We start from the raw sequence: 7,640 nt of genomic DNA, 5'->3' as shown, positions 1-7,640 counted from the left end.
GGGGATGGCTTGGCATGCAATGGATGCCTGTGGCTTCTTCCATGTCCGGCTAAGCTCTAAGTGCCCACTGTATTTGCTTCTGCCACCTCCATGGCTGTTAGAACAGATTGTTCTCATCTGCCCGTTCCACCAGAGGAAGTCTTAACGTGCCTGGGGTAGACAGCCCCCTAACTCCACTGGGTCTGAGGCCTATTGGTTACCTTCTATTACTTCCTATACAAAGCTAATTCCAGATATGGTATATGAATTCTCATTTGCTCTAGGGACTAAATATGGCCCCTTCTGGCTTGAGTAGCAAGTTCTTTTCTTTACCTTATCCTTTATTTAGAGCACTATGTTATTTAGGGGCCTGTAGTCCCTCTGACTAGTGAAGCTACCTTATCTTCATATGATATGTCTATGAGGAGCTCACTCTAATCTACTTTGTTCTTTTCTTCAGCTTATTAAACTCACAGGGGCCCAACATATCTAGAGGAGTAACTGCCTTCCTTCTTCCTCTCTCTTTTAATTAACCTAATATATCCCCAACTACGAAATTACTCACTGGTAACCAAAAGACTCCCATTTTAATGGTAACCTAGAGAGGAAACCGTACAACCTGTGTTTTTCAGCTGCTTTTGGCTTCGGCCTCTTCATGAATGAGGGTAGAGAAGATGAGTTATTTCAGTGGTATCTAATCAGATGCACCAAGGGTCAAAACAGTAAATATTAAACTCCAATTGAGTAGGGGGAAAATGTCACTCCAGTGTTTTTGATGGCTTTAAAATACATGTAGCCATCAGCTGCCCTGACAAATCTCATCTTAGCTGTTCTCTCATACCCCAGTATCCTCTTACTTCCTTTATACATTGACAGAGAAGGAAGGGTTGGAACAAGCTTCATTTTGATTCATGAATGTTTTTATTCTAAATACCTCATGTGAGGAGAATGCAAATGGACATGAGATCCTTGCAAATTCACTTGTATTCGCTGCTCAGGCAAATGAGGCACAGTCTTTAGGCTCCTCCATCAGGCTCCCTGGGTGAGAATGCTGAGGAAAGAGGTGTTAGTAACCGAATTGTAGGGAATGTCATGTTTAAGAAGGGAGAGGAGAATTGGCTGCCAAACAGCTCCCAGCATTCCAGAACCTGCATATAAAAGTGAGGGTGGCTGCCAAGCTAAGCTAAGCAGCTCAATGAAAGAATAGCTTTCAGTGAAGTGAGGGCATCCAGGGCACAGAATACACAAGGCCTGGATAAACTGGGCGGGGGCAGGGTGGGGGTTCCTCGAGCTCCAACTTTTCTGCTTGCAGCTACGACCTCAAATCCCCAGCAGAAATCCTCCTTCCTTCTCCCCTCCCATCTCTGTTCTCCCATGGGAAGAGAGTTTTGATGTTTAAATGAAAGAAATGATAGTTCTGATGGTAATTCAGGTCCCCCAACCCTGACCTTACAGTTAGAGGAGAGGATATCCAAGCAATGTTGTTTCTTTCACAGATTTTTTTTTCATCTCATCTGCTTGGGATTCTTCCCCTCCCTTTTCTCCTTTGATGTCACATGAAGGGCAGAGCCCTCTTAATCTTCTTTTTCCTGCCCTCTTATTGCCTCCACTCCTTTTGTCCTAAACACTCACTTGTCAGTTTCTCAATATCAACTGTCTAGATCCTGATTGTTCCAGAATCCTAAAATGCTCCTCTGGCCAATCCCCTCAAATCCTTTATGGCTTTTAGAAAAATAAGAGGAAAGAAAATTTCAGCCTCTAGACTAGGAGTTCTTAACTTAGAGTTTGTGAACTTGGTTTAAAAAATATTGTGATACCTATATTTTGGTATACTTTTTTCCCCTCTGTAATCCTACAGATTTTATTTTATTCATTTAAAGACTTTTTTTTTTTCTGGGAAGGAGTCCATTGGCTTTGATAGGTTACCAAAGGGTGTGGGACACAGAAAGGTTGAGTGGCCCTGCTCTAGATCAACCACACAACAGTTACCATTGGCTGGGTAATATAGGTTGCACCCAAAAAGCTAAGACTTCTGGGACCCTCTATATTAATGAATGAGATATGTCAGAATATCTTATTGACACTTTAGAAAAATGTATATTGCATACATTTTGGTGATAGGGACATGTCATATATTTTTGTACTCCCCACTACTATAAAATATTTAAAAGAACAAATTACGTTTCCTGATACCCTTTACTTTGTGTCTCCTTGTCATTTAAATGCTGGGCTAGGCGTCTAATATGTTAATTTGTTCTTGTTGATATTTCATTCTTTAACAGTGTTCTTCAGTTGTTTCAAGCAGAGGTGCAACTAGATTGTCAGCTCCTTGAAGGAAGACATCGTATCTTTCCCATAACTTAGATTTTATTCATATATTATCTTGTCTTTGTCTCCTTGTGATGGTTGCTGTCACTTTTAAAAATTTGGCTTTGCACATCTAGCATGAATATAACTATTTCCTTCTTGGCACTACAGCTACAATTTGAACATCTGCTACCAGGTAAAAAGTAGTCTGGGCAGTTTGGTGGTATAGTAGATAGAGCACTGGACTTGGAATCAGGAAGACTCATCTTCATGAGTTTGAATCTAGCCTCAGATATAGCTGTGTGATCCTGGGAAAGTCACTTAACCTCATTTGCCTCCATTTCCTCATCTGCCAAATGAGCTGGAGAAGAAAATGGTAAAATACTTCTCCAGTATCTTTGCCAAGAAAACCCCAAAATGAGGTCACAGAGAGGCAGACATGACTGAAATGGCTAAACAACAAAAAAGTGGTCTCTGAGATATGGCTGGGAGATCCAGAAAGGCAGGCTTTCCATTGGTGTCAGTAACTGAGTCCCAGGTTAATGCATATTTTCAGTCAATTTTCTAAAAATTAAATTTATCACTTTATTATTTTATTTATCACTATTATTTTATTTATCACATTTTATTTATTTATCACTAAAATTAAAATATCACTTCATTAAATTAAGAAAGCATTTTAATTAGTAATACATTTCTATATATAAAAATGTTTTGTAGTATCTATATTTTATCAACTGTTAGTCTAACTCTAATTTTTTCTTCCATACTTATTATTATTATTAGAGTTTAAAGTCTTCTGAGACAAGCATGTAGCTCTCTAGGTGTTATTCCAAAATTTCAGGGCATCAGCATGGACCAGCATGAAAAGACCTTGCAAACATACAGGCAGGCAGCCTTCTCCTACCTTTAATTGTCTGACTTGGAAATATGACATTTAACACTTATACTAACTAACTTCTCAGAAGGCCCTATTTGTCCTCCCAATTTTCTTCCTTTTTTTTTCCTTTGGCAAAAAGTCAAAGACAGAACTAAAAGGATGATTATGGCTATGCCCCATATGTGTCCACACCACATGAGTATTCTTTTCTGATCGTGAGTTTCCTATGCAATTAGCATCTCAGTCTTAACCTGTCTTTTCCATTTTCATTTTCCAACTTACCCCCTTCCTTTGTGATCAATGCTTAATCTTCATATAATTGGTTTCTTTACTAAACTCTGAAAGCTTCCATCTGATTTCCAAACCACTTATGAATTTTTAAAGGGACAAAGCCTCTTTTCAATAACGTAACTTCTCATGCAGATCCAAATAACATACGATGTTTTGAACCTGAAAATACATTGATATTGCCACACCACACCCCCCTCCCAAACAAATTGAAAGCTCCCTGAGAGCAAGGACCAAGTTATATATATATATATATATATATAGTCTTCACAGCTCATTACAAATTGACCTATGGAAGTTACTTAATAAATATTTTTTTCATTACCTGATTGGCTGTGGGTTGCTTATTTGTCATTCCACAAATAAGATACTCCTTCTCTCTGCTCTATGCATTTTCTATGGCTGTCGCTCATGCCTGGGATGTTTTCCCTCCTCATCTCTGCCTACCCAGCTTCCTTTAAGTCCCAACTAAAATCTCATCTTCTACTAGAAGCCCTTCCCAATCCTTCTTAATTTTAGTACCTTCCTTTTAAATTATATCCTATATATCTGATACAAGCTTTTTGTACATACTTGTTTATTGTCTCCCCCATTAGATTGTGAGTTCCTTGAGGTCAGAGACTATCTTTAGCCTCTTTTTGTAACCCTGGCACTTAGCACAGTGCCTGGAACATAGCAGATACTTAATAAATATGTGTTGATTGATTGTTTCTACTGTTAAATCTATTTATTAGTATAAGGTTAGGGATTGATGGATTCAAGCACACTACTCCAAATGAAATAACTAACAAGATGTCACTGCACCCTGACAGCTTTATCAGGTGAGAACACCTCTGTTGAATAAAGCAACCAAAGACACTAAACTAGGTTTGAAAAAGCCTTAATTGATTTAGAAAGCCATTGAATGAAATTGAATGACAATATAGGAAGTGTATTGGGATTGGTTACAAAGACTCTGTTTTGCTTTATGGTTCATGGATAAAATAGGGGACATTTGAGTGCTTTGCTGACCTGACAGAGAGTGTGGTCAAAACAAGCCCTTGAGAAGGAGTCACTTTAGAGGGAATGGAAACAGCCTCTTCTTAACTCCTGTTGACCAGAGGATGATCTTGGGTACTTTGAAAGGTTGGAAGACCTGAGACTTCCCATTAGTACGCTGATCATACCCATAGAATAATGGTGACTGATGGTAGTGTCTGCATGCGGAACTGAGGACACACTGAGGAAAGGTAGCTTCAGGACTCTATAAGGAGGCCACAGCAGAAAGTTTCACCATACCTAGCAAGAGCTTAGTGAAGGCTCCATGAAGAGATAAAAAGGGCTTCCAGCAAAAGAATTTCCAGGACTTGTAAGTTATCCTCTTTGTTGTTGTTGTTGTTGTTGTTGTTGAGTTGTTTTCAGTCATTTTCGACTCTTCGTGACCCCATTTCGGGTTTTCTTGGCAAAGATACTGGAGCGGTTTGCCATTTCTTTCTTCAGTTCATTTGACAGATGAGGAAACTGAGGCAAACAGGATTAAGTGACTTCCCCAGCATCACACAACTATTAAGTATCTGAGGCTTGATTTGAACTCAGGAAGATGAGCCTTCCTGACTCCAGGCCTAGCACTTTATCTGCTGCACCACCTACCTTGGTATGTACCTATTCCTGAAAGCTAAGTCTGGCAGGTTAACTGAGGTTAACTGGTAATCAGTGAAGAAAGGATACTGGTTTCAGCTTATGAGCAATAGCATTAGAAAGACATCCCCAACCCTTAGGGTCACCCCTAGAAACAGAATTGGAAAAACAACTAGATGAGTTCTGGGGTGTTTGGGAGAGTAATCCCAGAGTCTGTACTACATTAAAAAATATCATTGAAGTGAAAAATCATTATGTGACAAATATACATTTGTCATAACTCTACTTTATTTCATAGGATCATAGATTTAAAAGTGGAAAGAACTTTAGAGATAATCTAGTGCAAAATCCTCATTTTATACATGGAACCCTTTGGAATCCTTTGTAGGACTTTTTGGGTGCCTGGAATATATTCTGAAAATCAGTGACCTAGAGAATCAATTCATTTAATCAAATGGTTATTCTCCTACTCATAATGATTACTGGTATATTTTCAATCACTTAACAAGCACTTATTAAGTACCTATTATGTGTTAGGCACTGTGGTCCTTGCTGGGGACACAAAGGTAAAAATGAAACAGTTCCTAACATCAAGGACCTCGTAGGCTATTGGGGGAGGAGGTGATTACTGTCCATATATAAAGTACCCAGGAGGTGGGGTGGGAAAGAATCAGGAATGGCTTCATGTAGGAAATGCTACTCAACCAATTTTGAAACTCAGAAGTGAGGGGAAAGTGAATGCTAGATATGAGTTACAAGCAATACAAAGGCACAGAGATGGAAAAATGAAGTGTTGTGTGTGGAGAGGAGCAAGAAGGTCAGTTTTATTGGCCTACCAAATGAAAGGAGAGTACTAGACTAGACTAAGTACTAGACTAGTACTAAGACTAGAAAGGTAGATTGGGACCAATGTGTGGAGGGCTTTAAATGCCAAACAGAGGAGCTCACATTTGATTCTAGAAGCAATAGAGAGCCATTAGAATTTATTAAGCTATACCTACTTTATGAAGCTATCCCTGCTTGCGCATGAGTGATGGCCTGGGAGAGGACTGGGGAGTTGAGGGATTGGAGTTCATGTTGTGAAGGAAGAGAAGGGTTTTATGAGGGAGAGGTGGAAAGTCAAGAGATTATGATCAGATAAAGGAATTTCAGGGTTTTTTTTTTTTTTGGCAATTGGGGTTAAGTTACTTGCCCAGGGTCACACACCTAGTAAGTGTCAAGTGTTTGGTCTGAGGCTGGATTTGAACTCAGGTCCTCCTGACTTCATCCACTGTGCCACCCAGCTGCCCTGAATTTCAGAATTCTTGAACATGGAGGTGGTGTATTTGTGGGTGATGGCACGATCAAGGGTAAAAAGGCACACTCATACTCGTACAAGTGATCCATTCCATCTTGTCTCCTTCAATTGATTGCCTTTTCTGTTATCCCCAATCTATCACATATCTCTCCCTGGCTACTGGCTCCTTTTCTCTTGTCTATAAACATGTCCATGTCTCCTCATCCTCAAAAAAAAAATCCTCATTTGATCTTTCCATCCCTGATAACTATCATTCTATATCTCTTCTGCCCTTTGTGGCTAAATTCCTTGAGAAGGTTGTCTACTCTAGGTGCCTCCACTTCTCTCCTCTCACTGTCTTCTTAATCCCCTACAATCCAGTTTCTGACCTCATCATTCTACTGAAACTGCTCTTTCCAAAGTTACCAACGATCTCTCTCTTTTATAAATTTTTATTGATTTTTCTGTTTTTTATATCACCATAATATCTCATGTTTCCCTCCCCTTTTCCCTCCCGTAGAGATACCTCTTATGACAAATACAGTATTTTTGGAGAGGAAAAAAAAGTCAGTACAACTGATTGAGACATTGAAAAAGTCTGAAAACATGTGCAATGTGTAACACTTGTGGACCTCCCACCTCCATGATGGTATCTCTTCCTCTGAGTCCTAATTGATCTTTATAATTTTGTTGCATTTACTTTTGATATTTTGGTGTGTTCTTGTTCTTTCTATTTACATTGTTGTATTTACTACATATATTGTTTTCTTAACTCTGCTGACTTCACTTCTTAATCAGTTCACACATATCTTTCCATATTTCTCTGTGTTCACCACACACATCATTTCTTATGGTGCAATAATATTCCATTACATACATATACCACAATTTGTTTAGCTATTTCTCAGTTGATGGGCATCTACTTTGTTCCATTTCTCAATTGATGAGTAGCTAGGAGGTGAAGTGGATAGAGCACAGGGCCTGGAGTCAGGAAGACCTGAGTTCAAATCTGGCTTCAGACACCTACTAGCTATGTGACCCTAGACCAGTCACTTAGCCCTGTTTGCCTCAGTTTCCTCATCTGTAAAATGAGCTGGAGAAGGAAATGGCAAACTACTCCAATATTTTTGCCAAGAAAACCTAAATGGGGCCATGAACAGTCTAACACCAAATGTTCTGAAGTGACTGAACAACAACAACAAAAACACTTTGTTCTAATTCTTAGCTATCACAAAAAGTGCTGCTATAAATATTTTGGAGTGTATGGGGAATTTCTTCTTATTGATGGCTTCC

Source organism: Vombatus ursinus, unplaced genomic scaffold (genome assembly GCF_900497805.2).
Source record: "Vombatus ursinus unplaced genomic scaffold, bare-nosed wombat genome assembly UNPS02011572.1, whole genome shotgun sequence".
Taxonomy (NCBI): domain Eukaryota; kingdom Metazoa; phylum Chordata; class Mammalia; order Diprotodontia; family Vombatidae; genus Vombatus; species Vombatus ursinus.
Note: the sequence above shows the minus strand (reverse complement) of the source record.